The 21832-nt window shown below is 41.1% G+C and overlaps 1 protein-coding gene across 7 annotated transcripts in view; it reads left to right on the top strand.

Annotated features, from left to right (window-relative positions):
- PAK2 (p21 (RAC1) activated kinase 2) overlaps window positions 1–21832 on the top strand; it is a 78396-nt gene that overhangs the window by 10256 nt on the left and 46308 nt on the right. Inside the window, exon 1 of one of the 7 annotated variants that reach the window (XM_043491967.1) lies at window positions 17009–17168. The exons of 5 other annotated variants lie outside the window; for them this stretch is intronic. The gene's annotated coding sequence lies outside the window, so the exon portion shown is untranslated. Of the gene's footprint in view, window positions 1–17008; window positions 17169–18973; window positions 18984–21832 lie in introns of those variants that run through there. One more of the 7 variants, XM_043491968.1, reaches the window with a different exon arrangement.

The raw sequence follows: 21832 nt of genomic DNA, 5'->3' as shown, positions 1-21832 counted from the left end.
AGTACTCAGGAATCCTGGCTCTACCACTGATCTGCTGTATGACATTAGGCATTTCTCTGCCTCTTGTTTCCCTTCTCACTATAGTCTTGTCTTTTTGTGATTGTAAGCTTTTGGGGCATGGACATTACTGTGTGTTTGTACAGTGCCTAGCACAATGAACTCCCGTCTTGGTTATAGTGGCTCTGTGTTACAGTATCATCATTTGTATTATGCTAATTCTTCCATTGGTCACAAAATTGAATAAAAGAGCATTGGTTAAACACTCTCCCACAAGTTGAAGAGTTGTCCCCCTCTGGAAAGAGAATAGCGTAAATTGAAAGTGTTTACGTCTTTGCAACAAATCTGAAAATTTAAGTTAAGCTTTCCTTTTGGTGCATAGGGTGTTCCAGCTACTGATTTGAGATTTGATTTTTTTATTGGAGTTACAGTTTTAGTTGTGACCTATGAGCTGACAATTGATTAAAAACAGGATCATGTTAACATTCTACAGTTATTTATCATAAAGTTTTTCATAGCTTCCATCTCTTTAGTTTCTAAATAATAACAAGCAGATGCAGGAGTATTTAATATTTAATTGCATGATCAATTGAGAATTTTACAGGTAAAGTTTATCTGTCACATTGAAGAATTATGGCTGAAAGTAGGCAACCAGTAAGTAGTTATGGCAGGTTTAAATATAAAATATTATGTAAAATATTAAATTAATTTTAAAAAATTAAATATAAAATATATGAAAAGTGATGTATTCTTTTCAGAGTAGGGTTTGGCATAATATGCACCCTCTTCCTTTTGTACTGAACATTAGTTTGAACAAGAATGAATTCAGCTGGCAGATACTCTAGTGCAGAAGATGTGACTGGGCTAACAAGGCCTTTATTATGCAGCTTCTGACTGCTTCTCTGAAATTTTCTCCTTCCTGTTAAGTTGAAGGTAGTTGCTTCACCTCTGACTCATCACAGACCCACAGAAGTTCACAACTATCAGCATAAGCACATGCTTTCAGAACTTCTTTAATGTGATTCAGCCTTTTGGTCCAATATATTATGGTTTATTTCATAAATTTATTTGAGGGACATCACCTCATAAGTATTTTCTACCTTAGGGCAAATTAGTCCCTTCCTTGCAGTCTCTTGCTTCCTAAAAACCCAAATAATTTTTTCAAAAGGCAACACATTTAGGGTGACACTGAAAAGGAGATATTTCTGGAATGATGCATTCCACTCCCCCAGACCCAATTGTTTTGTCCTCAAAAATCCTATTCTTATGATGTGTTATGGTAGCTGATGAGTCTCAGAACTTATAGAAAGGGCTCTCTGCTTGTCCTAGTGCCGATGCCTGTTGCAGAATTCCCAGTTGAAATGTCATCCTCTATTAGGGATGCACTATGAGGAACTGCCAGATGGTATTCTACTTACTTGAGGTCAGAGTTCTTCAAATGCTGAGGGTAGCATCTCTGGTGGTCTGGCACTTTGGTGGTGCCATATGGTATGAGAGAGATTTTCTGACTAGGATCCTGATGTCAGCTCCAGCTGGAACCCAGTGAAGTTGGACTTCCTGGATCTTAAGGGTCCTGAAAAGCATAGGCCTCCTCTGATTTGGCCTGACAACCTCAGTTGTCAGCATTGGTGCCAGTTGGGTATGTGGATAAAGCACCAGGAGTCAACACCCTTTGAAGGTTTGGAAGGAGTGGATATCATAGCACTCAGAACAGTCATCAGTGCAGAACTCCAACTACCACTCTGTAGGATCTGTTGGATTATAGGATTATTTGGATTATTTAGGCAAGATTTTCTTCAGAACAGCCTTCCCTTAGCACTTTGTGAATGAGCCCTGGATCCAGTGGGAGATGGATCTGAGTTCAGTGCTGTGGACTTCTCCGAACTGAAAAAAGCAGGTTTCTTGTCATTCTCCTGCAGTTCTACATCTAGTTTGGGCCCATGAATATCATTTGGGCTTCAGTTTTCAGTTTGGACAGCTGTCAGACTTTTTTCCCTCTGGGTACTGTGCACCTTTGGACTTTTGGCCTTATGGTACTCCAGCTCCTATGTCAGTAGTCTCTGTAGGCTTGTCCACAAGAACAGCTAAACTGTGGTGAACTGGGGTATCTCTCTAGCCTGTAGCAGGTTACCTGTCTGTATGCACCTGCTGAAATGTTAAGTTTGTTAATGCACTTTGATCTAGTCCCATTTCAAAATGATGTTTAGTTCAAAGTGCTCTAACCGAGGTAGTCGTCTCCTTTCTAGGAAATCTCCAAGGAAGAGGTGAAGGCTGCTGTGGGTGTTCCTTTACCTCTTCTGGCATTCTGTAGAGTTAGATTTTGTCGTCACTGGGTATTTTAGCCCTTAGTAGCCAGCTACTAGTATATCCGCACTAATACTGTCCTGTAAACTCTCAAAGGCACAGTTTGCAGGGGTGGAGCTTCCCCATGTTTGAACTTGTAATAAGCTCCAGTTGTGAAAATACTTCCTCTCCCTAGGCAAAGTCACAGGCAGTACCTCAGGCTCATAGTGGATAGTGACCATTATCTGTACAAGGTACTACTTTAGGGTATGTCTTCACTGCACAGATAACCTGGTGATGGACACCTAGGTTAACCTAGCATGGGTACAAGCATTCCCCACGGCAAAGCCCCATCTGTGTTACTGTGGTCTTCACTGTTTCTGCATGCTCCTGTGTGTTAGGGGCATGTCCCATGGTTCTTTGTGCTGAAGCACCCTGTCAATTGCTGGAGAATGTTTGTTCTTTGGCGGGGAATTGTGGGAAGGGCATTGGAGGACTCTGATTAGTCAAATGATTTAGCCTGTAGCCTGCATCCTTACAGGAAAGTGGTCAGGTTCCAGCCCATGTTAGAGCAGAACTTAGATTCTGTACCCTTCCACCCAACTCAGTGCTAAACTGAGTAAGCTAGCCTGGACATAAAGTACCTCGAAACATGGGTCAGAGGTTTTACTTTGTGGATGATGGGGGGTTGGGCTAAAACCTGGGTAAGAGCCTAGGTTAACTGTGCAGTGAAGACATATCCTTGCTCTTTGGGTTGCAAGCCGCCTGAGTGTAATTTAGTATGTGCTTGGTGGTCACAGACAGCTCTTCTGCATCAAGGGGTTGTGTATGTTGTATCTATATCTGAGTCAGTGGCTAATAATATCCCTATCTGAGTGAGGTAAATCACACCCTTTGTGTACCTAAGTCAGTCAAAGAGAGCAAACCAATAACCCATGTTCTTGAATCTGTCCACCAGTCTCAAACCCTGCTTCAAACTCCCCCCTGCTGGCATCCACGACCAAGAGAGCCACATCAGTCTATGCAGCTCCTGTGATCATATTTGGGATGGAAATCTTTATAGCCTGGAGCATCCATCAATGTAATAACTTTAGTCTGTCTCAAATTTGGTCATACCCACATCCATTGTTACTCCCCTTTCTCTTCCCCAGTTTCATCCAAGGCACATAAGCAAATGAAGCTTTGCCAGCCTTTTTGGGTTGTTCACATTGCCCAGAAGGTAGAGTAAATGACCCGTTAGAGTATTTTACCTGCATCTACGTGTCCTGTTAGCACTATCCCCACACAGGTTCTAACCTTCACTGTGGTTCCCCTGCATCCGATGAAGTGAGCTGTAGCTCACGAAAGCTTATGCTCTAATAAATTTGTTAGTCTCTAAGGTGCCACCAGTACTCCTTTTCTTTTTTCTGTATTCCACTGAAACACTAGCTTGCCTACTTCAGGACAAGTTCAGATACAGTCCAGGCAGTGGGTTGCATCCTATCCAACTTCTGGGCAGAGGCCCAGTGAGAATTTATCTGAATGTTTCAAGTCCTAATGTTGGGCTATAACCTGGCTAGGTGAGTAGTTCTGTCCCTGTGTCTGAACTGTGAATAAGACTAAATGGAAATGAAACTCTGGGTGACTTTTTTTTTTTTTTTTACTGGGGTGGGGGCGGGGAACTTATTTAGTCTACAGTCACTTCATTTGTTCCCTTTTACTTGTCAGACTGGATCATAGTGATCATCCCTCCTGAAGTAGGAGAGATGGATAGCACTCCCTCCAGGGCTAGCCAGAGGGAGCTAGAAAACTTCCTCTCCTCACCTGAGTTGAGCATACTGCCTCCAGTATTTCCTACCTCGGAAAGCTAAGTAACTCTGGATTACCAGACTAGCTGGTGTGACTTAAAACACAGTAATTTCAAATATTTTATTGGTTGTAATTGTATACTGGCATTCATTATGTTCAGAGCTTGAAAAAAATCTACCTAATATCTACTAAACTGATGAGTAAGCCTATTTGCCAGGTGATAGATATGCTTGCCATCATGCCTTCTTCGGACACACCCCAAAGGCTTGAATACTTCACTGGAAACTTACTAGCAGCAGGGAGAGGCTACTTATGGAAAGGAAGACAACCACTGGTGAAGTGCAGAGGCAGTGCTCAAGGCCCTGCTGTTTCCTCTCTCAGTGCTGAGAAAGAGGAGGGTACTGTGTGTTTTTTTTCATGAGAATGCTGTCCCTGGTCTCTGCTTGGAACTTTTTCTTTTTAAAAATTTTTTGTATCAGCCTCTAGCTTGTGGATGTTTGTACTTGAAGTAACATCTTCCTCTAGCTAATGGGAGGAAGAGTTTTGTCTCTTGATGACTCAGGAGGTCTGGCAAAGCAGAGAGAACCCAATGTCTTGAATATTCAAGTACAGTGTTTACTGCTTTAACTAACAAGACCATGCTTCTAACGTTTTGTTGCTTTGGATCTGCAGTGCATCTTGGTAGGGGAATAAATGTGGGTAGGGAGGTGGTAGTGTTTATGCATTTCTTGGTAATCTAATGGAATAAACTGTTAAACTTTCTGGGTAGACAAAAATGCATTTAAAATGCTCTAATTAATCTGCATTATAGAAGGTAGCTCCTTCTTGCCTCATTTACTGATCACTTATCTGTGGTACACTGAAGGCGTGATGCTGACTAGTTGTGGAGGGACCTCCAGACCCTGGGTGGGTTACACCTACAAAGCCTTTGTGGTGAGAAATTTGGGATGTGGAATTCTAGGGAAAAAGAGAAAGTTTAGAGGATATTCTCCCCTCACTAAAGAGCAATCTTTTGACTAAAGCGATAAAATCCCAGGTTCCTTAAGGAAATGGATTAAACTGATTTATGAGGAAATCTAAGTAGAACCACTATCTCCAGCTATTGATATTGAAGTGATAGGCTACAGTTTTGAAACTGGTGTACTTAAGCATATTTAGGCACCAACATAAGTGCCTTGATTTCCAAAGCTGCTCACCACCTGTAGCTTCCATTAAATTCATTTGGATGTGTCACTCAGCACATCTGAAAATCAGAGCCATTTTATTTAGGTTTCTTAATATGCTTTTAGGTGCCTAATTTTAAGCACCCCAATTTGAGAATTTCAACCATAGTCATTTAATAGGAGGAGGGGCTCACTTCAGTACAGGTCCGTTTCATATTGAGTAGATGTAAACTTTTGTTATCACTTTTTTTAGCTAGTTTCAGCTCAGTGTTTCCGAATGGTTGAGTTGGAAATATTATTTCAGCCAGCAGATCAAACATAAAATAAACAAACTGATATTAACAGTTGTAATTCATTTCAACAAAATATTACTACGTTTTTCCATGGTACTCCTTTACATAGGAAATAAGTACATCATTATACTAAATGATTCATTACTTTGAGAGAGGTCCACTTTTCTTATGTGTGAAATAGCATTGAGTGTTTGGTGCTCATAGTAATGAAAACAAGTTATCCTAAATTTCTACCATAATTCCTAGCTTCTAAAATCAAAATACTGAGTATGGAAATGGAGTCAGTACAAGTATTTTGTGTGCTTGTCCCCTCTTCTCCATGCCCAGATATAACTCGGGTGCAAGATTCTCAACAATTTATCAGACTACGGCACTGAGTTACAATTGGTTCCTGACATAGTTTTCATAGATTAATAGATTCCAAGGCCAGAAGTTGTTTGTCTAGTCTGAACTCTTATATAACACGGACTATAGAATGTCCCCAAATATAATTCCTAGAGCAGATCTTTTGAAAAACGTCCAATCTTGATTTAAAAATTGCCAGTGATGTCATGACCCCTGGTAAATTGTTCCAATGGTTAATTACCCTTACTGTTAAAAATTTGCACCTTATTTGCAATCTGAATTTGTCTAGCTTAACTTCATGCCATTGGATTGTGGGGTGTGTTGATTCATGTGTCCAAACTTACTTTAGAGGGCCAGAAATAATTCTCTGTATTAAGCAGAATTTTAACCAATATAATCAGGGAGTTGGTATGAGTATGTTTCCTGGTTGTCATTTATTCAATGCTGTTCAGATGCAGTTTGAGGGAATAGGATAGAAATTAGATATACCTGATTTGCTTCTCTTAGGAGCATATGTGCTCTCCCCCCCTCCCAAAAAAAAGAAGGGGGGGATAGAAAGGAACTGCCTCCTGTATGTCTTTGTCTACAGGGAGTTTTAAGACAATCTCTTCCAGAACAGTTTCTTACTATCTATTCACAGAATCTATGGTTCTTTTTATAGCAAATGAGGCAACCCTAATAGGAGTGGAGAAGGGATGGCAAGACCTTAGCTAACATCAAAATCTAATTAACGTTAGGTGGTAATGCAGCTGTACTGAAAATTAAAGGTGATTTAACTTCGTCTCCCTGGAAGTATATATTAAACTGTTTTATGTTCTAGGCCAGGGTTCAGGCTTGTAAAACAGTTTTGGAGACAGGATAAGTAATCTACATCACCATTTTAACAACAACCCCAAATTGTCCTACAACTGTGTGTGTGTGTGTGGGATGTAGGTTGTATACAGAGTTGTGGGGTTGAATGTATCTCTGGAAATGGTCATTCAAATTTGTTCCCAAATAAACGTGTCTGGTTTATTAGTCCTTGTTCTGTCTCAAAACCATCATGCTATCTGACACAAATCAGCATGTTTGTCAGTCTCTGCTCCATAGAGACTTGTGATTGGAATCGCATAGTCAGGATTGAGGTCTATAGAGTGGAGGCTTGTGCCAGCATTTGTTTTAGCTGCTGTGTCAAGGCAATGCTACTAACTTCTCTCTTTCATGAATGCTAATTCTTTCACATGTTTAGATTCTTCCCCATCTTATATGTGTGGTTTGAGGAGGGTTGGAGGCCCTCATTGTCTTGGTGGCACTGAGGGTTTATCCCTAAACTCTCCAGACCACAGGGGTTATCCCTTTGCCCAGCAGGTGGAAACAGAAGATAAAAATCTTTGAGTAGTCTACTATAAATCTTTACCGTTTCTTTTCTGTTGCAAATATGTCAGAGAATCTGGGTCTGTCGAACTCTTTCGAATTGACCTGTACTTCATTCTGAATATTCTACCTTTAAAGGGTCGATTCTACCCTGCTTCAGAATCCTGTGTGTATCTTGCTCTCAAAGATTTATCATAGCTTCCATCCCTCTGGATGCGGATTAGATTGGGGCTCCCTTTGCAGTTTGTGGTTGGAATAAACCCCAAGACTTGTCTTGTGTATGACACAGCCAGGCTCGTGCTTGGTAAACTCTTAGACTACTAATGCTATAGGAGAAATCTGAGAGACATCCGGTATAGTCATGCTGTCACAAGATGCAATTGTGGAACCTACCAGAGGTCTCGGAACCACAGTTTTTATGTTTTGATCTAATTTTTAAGATAATTTCTCAAGGAAAGCAAGAAAAGAAACATAAATTGAAAGGAAGAAGGAGAGAGAGAAACCAAGAAAAGACAACTTCAACTTTCTCTGTATCCGTTTAAAGCTAGTCTTATTTCTCTGGAATAACAAGTTATCTACTGACATTGAAGTATGCTCTATCAGGATTCTCAGTCCTTCACTACTCTTGATATTCAATCCTGTCTGAACATATTTTCTAGAATTTGTTACTGGCATATTTACTTTTGTCCAGGGTGGATTTGGTTTAAATGAAATTGATTTAATATGAAATCATGATTTAAATCACTAGTCAGGAAGACTCAATTTAATCATGGATTTCTACATAAAGGTGCATTCTTGTTGGTTGTTATAATCTTAATACATATTCTTCACAACTCAGAGATAAATGTAGGTTTCATTTTTAGAAGGTACACACTATACATTTTTAAAGTGATTTATTTTGAAAACTTTTCAGATGAATTTTACAGCTATATCAGAAAATGAATGATTGGTTATTTCATTTACAAAAGGTGACTGATGTAGATATTTATGAAGTCATTGGGAGGTGAACTATATCCAATTCAACAGGTTAATCATTAATATTTGGAGGATTTTCTTGCCGTGATGAATTAGGAGGAGAACATCACCAGACAGACATTTTAAATTGTTTTATTTAATTAACACAGCGTTATATATTCTGGATTTTTTTTCTTGCACAACAAACACACACTATTTTAACAAAATAAGCATATGAATTTTTGAATTTAAACATTCAAGTTTTTTAAAATCAGGGTTTTTCTTGTTAACTGTTTTCAACTAAAATAGTTAAATGAAATAACCACAAAAATTAAATGGACTATGTCAGCCAGGTCAACATGAGAAACTTAAAATACTAGCTTCTGCAGCTAACTCAGTCATCTTCACCTTATTTTTCCTGTTTGTTCATAATCTGGAAAAGAAAAACAAGCTTTCCTGCTTTTTCAGGTCCCAAATGATTTCTCAATTTAGAATGAATTAGTCCAAGGGAAGAAAATATTCTTTTTTACACTGGCAGAAGAAGCTACTGCTGTTAAAAGTGAGATTATCACTTCAATAGTCTCTGAATCCAAGTGCTTAAGTGACTTTCACCAGTTCATTGGTGTGACTTTCTTTAAAACATCATCAGCAAACAGAGTATCTAGAAGTCGCCTACTACAGGACAGGCCCAACAAAGAAAATAACAGAATGCCGCTAGCCTTCACCTTCAGCCCCCAACTAAAACCTCTCCAACGCATCATCAAGGATCTACAACCTATCCTGAAGGACGACCCATCACTCTCACAGATCTTGGGAGACAGGCCAGTCCTTGCTTACAGACAGCCCCCCAATCTGAAGCAAATACTCACCAGCAACCACACACCACACAACAGAACCACTAACCCAGGAACCTATCCTTGCAACAAAGCCCGTTGCCAACTCTGCCCACATATTTATTCAGGGGATACCATCATAGGGCCTAATCACATCAGCCACACTATCAGAGGCTCGTTCACCTGCACATCTACCAATGTGATATATGCCATCATGTGCCAGCAATGCCCCTCTGCCATGTACATTGGCCAGACTGGACAGTCTCTACGTAAAAGAATGAATGGACACAAATCAGACGTCAAGAATTATAACATTCAAAAACCAGTTGGAGAACACTTCAATCTCTCTGGTCACTCGATTACAGACCTAAGAGTGGCTATCCTTCAACAAAAAAGCTTCAAAAACAGACTCCAACGAGAGACTGCTGAATTGGAATTAATTTGCAAACTGGATACAATTAATTTAGGCTTGACTAGAGACTGGGAATGGATGAGTCATTACACAAAGTAAAACTATTTCCCCATGGTATTTCTCCCCGCAAACCCCACCCACCACTGTTCCTCAGATATTCTTGCTAACTGCTGGAAATAGCCTACCTTGCTTGTCACCATGAAAGGTTTTCCTCCTCCCTCTCTCTCCCCCCGCTCCCCCCCCGCTGCTGGTGATGGCTTATCTTAAGTGATCACTCTCCTTACAGTGTGTATGATAAACCCATTGTTTCATGTTCTCTGTGTGTGTATATCAATCTCCCCTCTGTTTTTTCCACCAAATGCATCCGATGAAGTGAGCTGTAGCTCACGAAAGCTTATGCTCAAATAAATTTGTTAGTCTCTAAGGTGCCACAAGTACTCGTTTTCTTTTTGCGAATACAGACTACGGCTACTACTCTGAAACCTGTCATTTCTTGAATGGTTCACCCTTAGCTCTGAAGTTCATTATAGTTGACATTATGGAGGGATGATTGCTGGATGTCCATATCATAGCCAACTCCTCTTCTTCAGCAGTTAAGTTTTGACCCTGGTACTGAGTGTTGAGAATATTTGCAAGAAAATGAGCTGGAGAGAGTGCTTTTCCCATATATTTTTTAATGCTTGTAATTTAACTCTGTCATTGCATATTTTTCTTTTTAAGATCTCACTCAGTTCCTTCCAAATTTCCCCTTCCTCCCCCCAGCCCTTTTTTCTTTTTATGCTATATAGGATGAGCAATAGCTCTTTATACATGGAGCTAGCAGCAAAGAGAAACTTTGACTGAGGTCAGTTTTCTGCATCAAGTGATTTACAAAGATAACAATCCTAATTTCCCTTTTCAGCAGGCTCCATGTGTAAAGTGCTTTGGCACTATGAAAATACTGTTTTGGCTGTTGCTAGCTGGTTTTCTGTTGCTCAGGGTGTGCCTTGTGTGCCATGCTTATCAATTTGGGAAGTATGGTACATGGCTAACAATGCATAGTGGACAAATCTTCTGTAAGTACTGTGGAGAACTATTAGTTCTAGATATCTGCTAAAGCTGGTATTTTATGGGCTTTATCAGTGCTGTACTGTTTAAAACAGATCAATTTCTTTTGTTCCAGCAGATGGGAATAAGTAACTGTTGTGTTGGATGGGGGGTGGGTGGGTTTGTGTGTGTGTGTGTGTGTGTGTGTGTGTGAGAGAGAGAGAATGGAACTCATTGGAGGAAAGTCCATTTATAGAGGTGAATTTTTTTTGTTCAGTATGTGATAAAACATGATCATTCTCTTCTTGTTGCATGTTTAGGCCCTACCAAATTCATGGCCATGAAAAACGCATCATGGACTGTGAAATCTGGTCTCCCACCATGAAATCTGGTCTTTTGTGTGCTTTTACCCTACACTATACAGATTTCATGGGGGAGACCAGTGTTTCTCAAACTGGGGGTCCCGACCCAAAAGGGGACTGCAGGTTGGTTGCAAGGTTATTTTAATGGGGATTGCAGTATTGCCACCATTCCTTCTGTGCTGCCTTCAGAGCTGGGTAACCAGAGAGTGGTGGTTGCTGGCCGGGCGCCCAGTTCAGAAGGCAGCACCCCAACAGGAGCAGTGCAGAAGTAAGGGTGACAATACCATACCATGTCACTCTTACTGCTGCACTGTTCCTGTTGGGATGCTGCCTTCAGAGCTGGGTGGCCGGAACATGGCGACGGCTGACTGAAGGCCCAGCACTGAAGGCAGCAGCACAGAAGCAAGGGTGGCAATACCATACTCTGCCATCCTTACTTCTGCACTGCTGCTGGCGGCTGTGCTGGGCCCTCAGTCAGCAGCCGCCACTCTCCGGCCGCCCAGCTCTGGAGGCAGCACAGCTGCCAGTAGCAGTGCAGAAATAAGGGTGGCAATACTGTGATCTCCCTACAATAACCTTGCATCCCCCCAACCCCATTTTGTGTCAGGACCCTTATAGTCACAACACTGTGAAATTTTAGATTTAAATATCTGAAATCATGAAATTTAGGATTTTTAAAATCCCTACGATCATGAAATGGACCAAAATGGACCGTGAATTTGGTAGGGCCCTAAGCATGTTCCATACTCTAAGTCCGTTTTCGGTGTGCTTAGTCTCCCATGTTGATTAACCTTCTCCAGTAGCTGACAATTTCATGATTCTAGTGGAATCTAGCTCTTCTGGGATGCATAGAGGGAGAAATGATCTCGTGTATGGTAGCTAGGCCCCAGTACAACACTTAATGGAGGCAAGACAGCAAGGCAGAATTGGAGACTAGAACTAATAACTTTTTCTATATTGCATTATTAGTTAGGCCATCAGTGTAATGATATTTAAAAGAAATACACCCCTCATACCATTACATTTTTCCACAATTGACTGAAAGAACCAACCATGCTCCTTTGACGGTTTTTCACTTCACTCTGTATCAAACTGGTGTGTGAGTTTCATAGGCAGACCTGGCAGTGTTGCTTATTATTATGGTTGCCCAACATTTCCCATTGTAATGCCCTGTTTCCAATTGATTACAACTTTGTCAGATTTTTGGGCTGAAATTTTCCATGCCGGGTGTCTGTCTCAAGGCTGAATTACTACATGACCCTGGGAGGGGGACTAAAGTCTGAGCCCACCTGAGCCTCGCTTCCCTGAGTGGGGGGCCAGAGCCCAAAGCTTCAGACCCAGGCAGGGGGTGCGTAACATGAGCCCTGATGCCCAGGTCTGAAGCCCTTGGGCTTCGGCCCCAGGTGGTGGGGCTCGGGCTTTGGCCCCAGGGTCTCAGCGAGTATAAATCAGCCCTGGCAACCCCATTAAAACTGGATCGTGACCCACTTTGGGGTCCCGACCCCCAGTTTGAGAATCGCTGATATAGAACTTTGAGAGATACAAATCAGTGCTGTTTAAGAAATAATTATTAAATATTGCAGCAAAATAAGTAGTCTAATGAAAATTGAATTTTTTGATATAATTTTGTAAGACATTAAAAGACATGCCTGTGCCCTTGTTCTTTAGGTTTAATGTTTTCTCTGAAGCTGCTAATCTTGGATGTAGAATAGGGCTTGAAACATTTATTATCCAGACACTTATTAGCCAAATGTAGATATGAATGAAGTCGGGGGACTTCAACACTGAGTTCTTGGGGAAACGTTTTGGTGAGAACACATGCCTTTCTTCAGTCCTGAATTGCTGTGAATGGAGAGAATGTCAGAATTTCTATCAGGGGTATTACTCCTGGACCTTGCTAGGGTGTTCTAGCTGTCACATTTGTCTCTGAAATTTGAGACTTCACCTCCATACAGCAACTAGAAGGGAGAAAAGAGTTTTTGTATCTTTGCCCTGTCTCCCCACAAAGAGCCCTTCCCTGGGTTTGCTAGAGGTTGGGAATCAGTACTTTGCTACCCTCTTTCCCGCCTCTGTATTTTTCATCCTACTTTCCGGAGTAGCTCTAGCACCTGTCTTTGCAGTGGCTTGTACCTTTCCCAGGCATGAACAGCATCCTGAAATTCAAGGGATTTGTGAGTTTCTTGACTGCACATAGGGTTTTGATTAGGAATGAAACTGACAAGAGATTTTTGGCACTGCTGAGCATTACCACAGGCAGTGGAACCATCTATAGACCCAGAAAGACATCCCTTTGTTGGATTGCACTCATTTCACATTTAGAAGATTATATTGGCAATAATGACGACCAGAAACTATTTTTAATAAAAGCTTACATTTTGTATCAGTTGGTAATTTAGGTCTCCTGTACATGTGCTGGAAAGCTTCCCGCTGACCAGTGGCAAGTGGATTCTTCCAGGGCTGAACTGGGACATCATGTTGTGAGTAGCTCTCAAATAGGGCTATCGCACCACAAAGCTGAGTCATGCCATTTGGATGTCAGGGCCATAAACTGAGTACTGGTTTTCCCTGTGGAGATTACTCTTGATTTGTTATAAATTTACTGTGTATGCCCCCCATGTACTGCTTCTGTCTATGGTTCAGTTCAGAAAACTGATGTGGGACAGTGTCCCACTAATGTGTTTAAAATTACCACCACCAACATGCTCATGCTATTAGATCCACAGGTCCTGGGTTCAATCTCCGGAGGATGGTGCCCATACATTGTGGTGGTACACAATGGTGGCTTGTAGGGTGGATGGGTCACTTGTATCTGAAAACATGAGCTTCTACAGCTTGGACTAAAAGACTTGATCCACTAGCTCAAGTCTAGTAGCAAACTCATAAGCAAGTTACATATTCTAGCCATTGGCGGGGAGGGGAAATGGCAGGGACAGAGCCATGCTATTAGCAACTGTTACACACTTACAGTGGCTGGAGATGCTGGTCCCAAGCTACAGAGGTCTGTCTCAACTCCCCACATGGAATACCACTGTGTAACTGTGCTCCAAGGACCGCTAGATCTAAAAGCATGAGCCTCTATTGCCTGAGTGAATGAAACTGGTCCATTAGCTCAGAGGTAGTAATACTCATAAACCTGCATCCATGGTCTAGTCCCTAGAACAGCTACAAAGACCTGAATTTAGAGTACATGAGGATAAATGGCTTTTTTTTGGAGACAGGTTTGTTCTGTCTCTTCTCTCCAATCTTGAAACCCTTTCTACCATTGATTCTAATGTGCAACAGTTGTGATGTCAATGTCAGTAGCATAAGTTATGGAAACCAAAATCTCGGCTCACTATAGAGATTGAACTACAGTACTTGTATGAGGTGAATTGAATTGAAAAATACTTTCTTTTGCTTATTTTTACAGTACAAATATTTGTAATAAAAACTAATATAAAGTGAATACTGTACACGTATTCTGTATTGTAATAGAAATCAATATATTTGAAAATGTAGAAAAACATCCAAATTTAATAAATTTCAATTGGTATTCTGTTTCACAGTGTGATAAGTTAATTTTTTTAATTGCAGCTAGGTTTTTTGAATTAATCACGAGTTAACCAATTCATCAGTAGCCCTAATAAAGACACATTGTCAGGGATGACAGGCACAGACTAGTGGTCGAAATTGCTACTAATTGCAAACAATTAGTAGTAATTTGAGTTTTCCCTACCTTTAAATTTCCCCCCAAAAAAAATTCACATTGCCCTTTCGCTTAGAATTCAGCTTGTGCAAATAAGGGCTTGAAAGTGTGTTGCTCCCAGCTATTGAAGTATGAGCAAGTGCAAACAACCCAGATCTCTTCATTTGTAGGGATCACAGATGTGTTGGTGATGTGAACACACTGCATACCTTCCTCCCCCTTCCCTCCTGTACTGGTTCTTGGGAGCCTGTAGAGAATTTAAATTGATGGACATTTCCTTTTCTTTGGTTCTCTACAGGCTCATATGGGCAGAGTTAATGGAGGAGGAGCACAACAATATGTATTTGCACCATGCATACATCTTGCAGTCCTAGTAAATAAAGCAACCTGGCTTGTTTTTGTTTTATCTTACCCAATTTTCATGCCCGTCTGTCTTGGGTGTTAATTACTTATAAAACAAATGTGATTGATTGAGTTGGCATTTGGAAGATATAGAACAAAGATATAGATATATTTATGCTTTGTTCACTTATAATTCACTCACATTCGTTAACACGCATCAACTATAAAACTATCTTTGTGCCAAATGTATGTTTTATTTAGCAGTGTCATAAATATAAAGGGACGAATAACCATCTTTCTGTATACAGTGCTATAAAATCTCTCCTGGCCAGAGGCAAAGTCCTTTTACCTGTAAAGGGTTAAGAAGCTCAGGTAACCTGGCTGGCACCTGACCCAAAATGACCAATGCGGGGACAAGATACTTTCAAATCTGGAGGGGGGGAAAAGACTGTTGTCTGTCTGTGTGATACCTTTGCTGGGAACAGATCAAGGATGCAAGCCCTCCAACTCCTGCAAAGTTAGTAAGTAATCTATCTAGAAAATGCATTAGGTTTTTCTTTGTTTTGGCTTGTGAAATTCGCTGTGCTGGAGGAAATGTGTATTCCTGTATTTGTCTTTTTGTAACTTAAGGTTTTGCTTAGAGAGATTCTCTATGTTTTGAATCTGACTGTCTGTAAGATTATCTTCCATTCTGATCTTAGAGTTGTTCGCTTATCTTTTTTGTTCTTCTGATAAAGTTCTGTTTTTTAAGAATCTGATTGGGGTTTTTGGGTCTTAAAAATCCAAGGCTGGTCTGAGCTCATCTTGTTTATTCTCAAGCCTCCCCAGGAAAGTCAGTGTAAGGGCTTGGGGAGGATATTTTGGGGATATAGGAACTCTAAGTGGTCCTTTTCCTGATTTCAGAGTAGCAGCCGGTTAGTCTCTAAGGTGCCACCGGTACTCCTTTTCTTTTCCTGATTGTTTGTTAAATAACTTGGTGGTGGCAGTGTTTTACCTAATCCAAGGGCAAAGACTTTGTGCCTTGGGAAGTTTTAACCGAAGCTGGTAGAAATAAGCTTAGGGGGTCTTTCATGCGGGTCCCCACATCTGTACCCTAGAGTTCAGAGTGGGGAAGGAACCCTGACAAACAAATTATAATTAGTTATTGGAATTTGGTTTAGTTTAGTCATGGAAAAGGATAACAGAAGGTTTATAGTTTGGTATTGAGGCTTTTGCATATGCCATCTTTAATAGTGAAAAGCAAGATAGTCACAGAGCATATCTTTTCTAATGAAAGATCTGTCAGTGATTGAGAGTAGCATAGTAGGAAGCGATTTTTCTCCAGATTTGAGTCAGTAGCCTTTTGGGGTTTTTTGAAGAAGCTGTCCACACCATTGTTTGGCTTTTTGTTATAATTGGATGTGTAGATTTTATGAAAGTGAGGGCCACTGTGGCAACCTACTAGGAGCTTTAAGAGCAGTTTCTTTGCTTATTAATCATTACACAAAAATCATGCCTTGCTGTGCCAGCAATAAGGGGGAAGATTACTGAATAGCAGTGCTATTTGCAATACGTAGGTTGTGGGCCATCTCAATATGAAAGAGAGTGGCTTATGTCAGCCATGGGTCACTTACTAGAACTCTGTGCATGTCACTTGAAGTGCCCTTGACCCAGCATGGTGTAAGATTTGCATCTTTACACAGAAATGGCCTAAGGGGGAAATATTTTATTTCTGGGTGTTTCTTGTCCATGGCTTTGGAGTACGTTCTACCTTATTTAGAAAGAGGTACCAAAACCTTTGCAACACTTTTTTAAAACACCCCATTATCAGAATATATTTCTTCTGTAGTTAAGTATATTGTAGAGCATATGACTAGTCAGTTTTGGAGAGACAAATCCTTTCTCCATGATTTATGTTGAAACTACCTTTCTGATTTGCTTTTATGCAGTATTTGTTCTGACACTACCTTATTTTTTCTTGCCATGTCCAGTTGATAACTAAATTCCAGCTGTTTATTTGCCCTAGGTTTGCTCCTCTACTTTTGAGTGTGCTAGCGAAAAAGATAGGGAGGAGTGGGAGCCTGAAAAAGGATAGAATGAAAAGAATTTGCCTGGATTGCTATTGTGTGCACCGTTTGGCTTGCTAGTTGTTTTGCAAGGTAGTACTCTGAACTTCTCCTGTGTCCCTTGTAGATTAAGATTTGTCAAAGCGCCTAGCGTGGGGACAGAGATGTGAGGGAGAGACTGCTTCTGTTCTAAACATTTCCAGGCATGAAGTGATGTGTGTGCTTTGGGAATGTGGCAGGAATGGCTCAAGTGAGTTCTCTGCTTCATCAGTAAGGAGGCCTCTCCTGTGAGTAAATTTAATAAGTTATTTCCCTTGTATGAGTTGTGAAGTTGTTAGACTTCCTCTGAGCTTTTATCCTAACGCTGTTTCGTAAACTTTTGAAGCTAGTCTTTTTCTGGCCCTCTAACAACTGTTAGTCAAACCAAATAAATCAATGAAGTGTTAAAGTTCTTCACTTGGTTGGAGGGGATTAGAGTAGGGTTTGTTCCATTCCCCCAGTGAATGTGTTTTTTAAACTTCCATCTTTTATCTCCTTTAGCTATGTAGTCTGGCGTTGGGCATGTGCATTAGTTTATCTGAGACTATCTAAATCTGGTAAGACTTGTGGCAATGAACCCTATTAAGATTGCTGTCTGCCTTACAAGGTCGGAGGTATTTGACTTAAGTATATTAGTATATAGAAGCTAAATAAGTGTTTTGTTATGACTAAGTGGAGTTGTCATAAATATAAAGCGAAGGGTAACCACCTTTCTGTATACAATGCTATAAAATCCCTCCCGGCCAGAGGCAACATTCTGTTGCCTGTAAAGGGTTAAGAAGCTCAGCTAACCTGGCTCGCACCTGACCCAAAGGACCAATAAGGGGACAAGATACTTTCAAATCTGGGGGTAGGGGGAGGCTTTTGTTTGTGCTTTTTGTTTACATGGTGGTTCTCTCTTGGGACTGAAAGAGGCCAGACAGAAATCCATCTTCTCCAACTCATCCTAATCCAAGTCTCCAATATTGCAACCAGTATAGGTAAGCCAGGCAAGGCGGATTAGTTTCTTTTCTTTTATGTGAATTTTCCCTGTATTAAGAGGGAGGTTTATTCCTGTTTTCTGTAACTTTAAGATTTTGCCCAGAGGGGTATCCTCTGTGATTTGAATCTGAACACCCTGTAAAGTATTTTCCATCCTGATTTTACAGATTATTTTTACCTTTCTTTTTTAAAATAAAACCCTTCTTTTAAGAACCTGACTAATTTTTCCATTGTTCCAAGATCCTCCAGGGGTTTGGGTCTTTGATGATTTTGTAACCAGTTGGTGAAGATAAAATTCAAAGGCCTCCCCAGAAAAGGGTGTGTGTAGAGCTTGAGGGGGATATTTTTAGGGGAAGATGTCTCCAAGTGGTCTTTTTCCCCGTTCTTTGTTTAAAATGCTTGGTGGTGGCAGCATACTGTTCAAGGACAAGGCAAAGTTTGTACCTTGGGGAAGTTTTTAACCTAAGCTGGTAAGAATAAGCTTAGGGGGTCTTTTATGCGGGTCCCCCCATCTGTACCCTAGAGTTCAGAGTGGGGAAGGAACCCTGACAGGAGTGGATTACCATTTTGACTGCTAGCGACTGCTATCAAGATTATTCTCATTTTTGTTTCTCACAGGCTCCATTTTGGCAGTTTGGCAAGTTCAACTGCAGATTTCCCAAATCTGGATACACGCAATTCTATGTGTGCAACAAGTATTTTTTTAAATAAATTTTCTGATGAGTTAAAAGGTAGAAATAGCTTGAAAATACTTGAATGTGGACTCTTAGTGTAGTTTTTGGACCCCTACAGATCAAGCTGAAGGAACCTTATGAAACCAACCTGTTCAGCTTTTAATAGCTTTTGTGTGTTGCTTTTAGTATGAAGCAATCTGAATTTATTGGTTCATCTGAAACCAGATTAGAATTTCTGTAGAGTAAGTCAGTCACTTTAAATTGATTAGCTACTGTACTAACATGCTTGCTAGTGATGGGCAGGAAGTGAGCTGTGGCTAGGTGTAACAAGTTTTTATTTCAGCCTGTCCGAAAACTACTTTGAGCTAATCCTAGAGAGGAAGTGAGCTATTCAAGGGAAACTTATTGGTCAGTGGGAGCCTTTAAAAAATATATGTGCACATACATATGCTGCACTTTGCTTTGTATTGAAAAACTGTTTGGTCTATGAAGATTTCATAAAACCAGTGGCCCCAAAATGAAGATTGGAAGCATTTATCACACAGCATCTATACCTGCTTATTGAAGGTCTGCCACCAACTTTACCTTTTCTCCTTTCATGTCCAGAATAAATAAACCAAAAAAATCAGACCTTATCCCATTCAGGAAACTTTTTTGAGAAGATTTTTTTCTCAAAAAGTAATAAACAAAGGGGTATGAAGGAAATGTCAATCAGAATCACTGGAGACATGGATTGGAGCACTGAGAATAGTTATCTCATCAGACCTTTGAACAAGTGTTGCTATAACATGAACTGCATTCTGATTCTCGCTCGGTGTTAAATCGGTTTCCTACACACCAGTCCTTATAAGACATTTCCTCCAGTCCTTCTTTCTAATCATTTAGACTAGGGGTCTCAAACTCAGTTTACCTTAGGACCAGTGCCAGTCCTCAAATCCTCCCAGCGGGCCAATAATATCACTGAAGATGGTGTTCAGAAAAGAAAACATTTATATTGTTGTTTTTTATTTTGAATTTCTTATAAATAATAAAACTGTCATACAACTTTATACAATTGTTCGCCTGCCAGAGAGTTTTTAGTGTTTGCCAGACACTTGGCAACGCTTCAGTTCTGTTAGTTTGTTGATGTTTGGTCTCAGTGACTGAGCAGTTGAAACCTTCAGGATTGCAGCGAGGTGTGCATCAGATAGTTGTGTTCGGTATTTTGACTTGTGTGTATTCATTGGGGGGGGGGGAAGTGATGCTGCCTCCATGGCTGACTTTGCCTACAGCAAAACTACAGCATTTGCTCAAGAAACTCCCTGAAAAAGCACAAGAACAAATCCGCACAGACACACCCCTAGAACCCCAACCTGGGGTATTCTATCTGCTACCCAAGATCCATAAACCTGGAAATCCTGGACGCCCCATCATCTCAGGCATTGGCACCCTGACAGCAGGCTTGTCTGGCTATGTAGACTCCCTCCTCAGGCCCTACATTACCAGCACTCCCAGCTATCTTCGAGACACCACTGACTTCCTGAGGAAACTACAATCCATTGGTGATCTTCCTAAAAACACCATCCTAGCCACTATGGATGTAGAAGCCCTCTACACGAACATTCCACACAACGATGGACTACAAGCCGTCAGGAACAGTATCCCCAATACTGTCACGGCTAACCTGGTGGCTGAACTTTGTGACTTTGTCCTCACCCATAACTATTTCACATTTGGTGACAATGTATACCTTCAAATCAGCGGCACTACGATGGGTACCCGCATGGCCCCACAGTATGCCAACCTTTTTATGGCTGACTTAGAACAACGCTTCCTCAGCTCTCGTCTCCTAATGCCCCTACTCTGTTTGCGCTACATTGATGACATCTTCATCATCTGGACCCATGGAAAAGAAGCTCCTGAGGAATTCCACCATGATTTCAACAATTTCCATCCCACCATCAGCCTCAGCCTGGACCAGTCCACACAAGAGATCCACTTCCTGGACACTACGGTGCTAATAAGTGATGGTCACATAAACACCACCCTATATCGGAAACCTACTGACCGCTATTCCTACCTACATGCCTCTAGCTTTCATCCAGATCATACCACATGATCCATTGTCTACAGCCAAGCTCTACGATATAACCGCATTTGCTCCAACCCCTCAGACAGAGACAAACACTTACAAGATCTCTATCATGCATTCTTACAACTACAATACCCACCTGCTGAAGTGAAGAAACAGATTGAAGAAACAGAGCCAGAAGAGTACCCAGAAGTCACCTACTACAGGACAGGCCCAACAAAGAAAATAACAGAACGCCACTAGCCATAACCTTCAGCCCCCAACTAAAACCTCTTCAACACATCATCAAGGATCTACAACCTATCCTGAAGGACGACCCATCGCTCTCACAGATCTTGGGAGACAGGCCAGTCCTTGCTTACAGACAGCCCCCCAATCTGAAGCAAATACTCACCAGCAACCACACACCATACAACAGAACCACTAACCCAGGAACCTATCCTTGCAACAAAGCCCGTTGCCAACTCTGCCCACATATCTATTCAGGGGACACCATCGTAGGGCCTAATCACATCAGCCACACTATCAGAGGCTCATTCACCTGCGCATCTACCAATGTGATATGCCATCTTGTGCCAGCAATGCCCCTCTGCCATGTACATTGGTCAAACTGGACAGTCTCTACGTAAAAGAATGAATGGACACAAATCAGACGTCAAGAATTATAACATTCAAAAACCAGTTGGAGAACACTTCAATCTCTCTGGTCACTCGATTACAGACCTAAGAGTGGCTATCCAACAAAAAAGCTTCAAAAACAGACTCCAACGAGAGACTGCTGAATTGGAATTAATTTGCAAACTGGATACAATTAACTTAGGCTTGAATAGAGACTGGGAGTGGATGAGTCATTACACAAAGTAAAACTATTTCCCCATGTTATTTCTCCCCCCTACCCCACCCCCCACTGTTCCTCAGATATTCTTGCTAACTGCTGGAAATAGCTTACCTTGCTTGTCACCATGAAAGGTTTTCCTCCTTCCCCCTCCGCTGCTGGTGATGGCTTATCTTAAGTGATCACTCTCCTTACAGTAAAAAGAAAAGGAGTACTTGTGGCACCTTAGAGACTAACAAATTTATTAGAGCATAAGCTTTCGTGAGCTACAGCTCACTTGTAGCTCACAAAAGCTTATGCTCTAATAAATTTGTTAGTCTCCAAGGTGCCACAAGTACTCCTTTTCTTTTT

This window comes from Dermochelys coriacea, chromosome 9 (assembly GCF_009764565.3).
Source record: "Dermochelys coriacea isolate rDerCor1 chromosome 9, rDerCor1.pri.v4, whole genome shotgun sequence".
Classification (NCBI taxonomy): domain Eukaryota; kingdom Metazoa; phylum Chordata; order Testudines; family Dermochelyidae; genus Dermochelys; species Dermochelys coriacea.
This window is presented reverse-complemented; position numbering and strand designations above follow the sequence as displayed.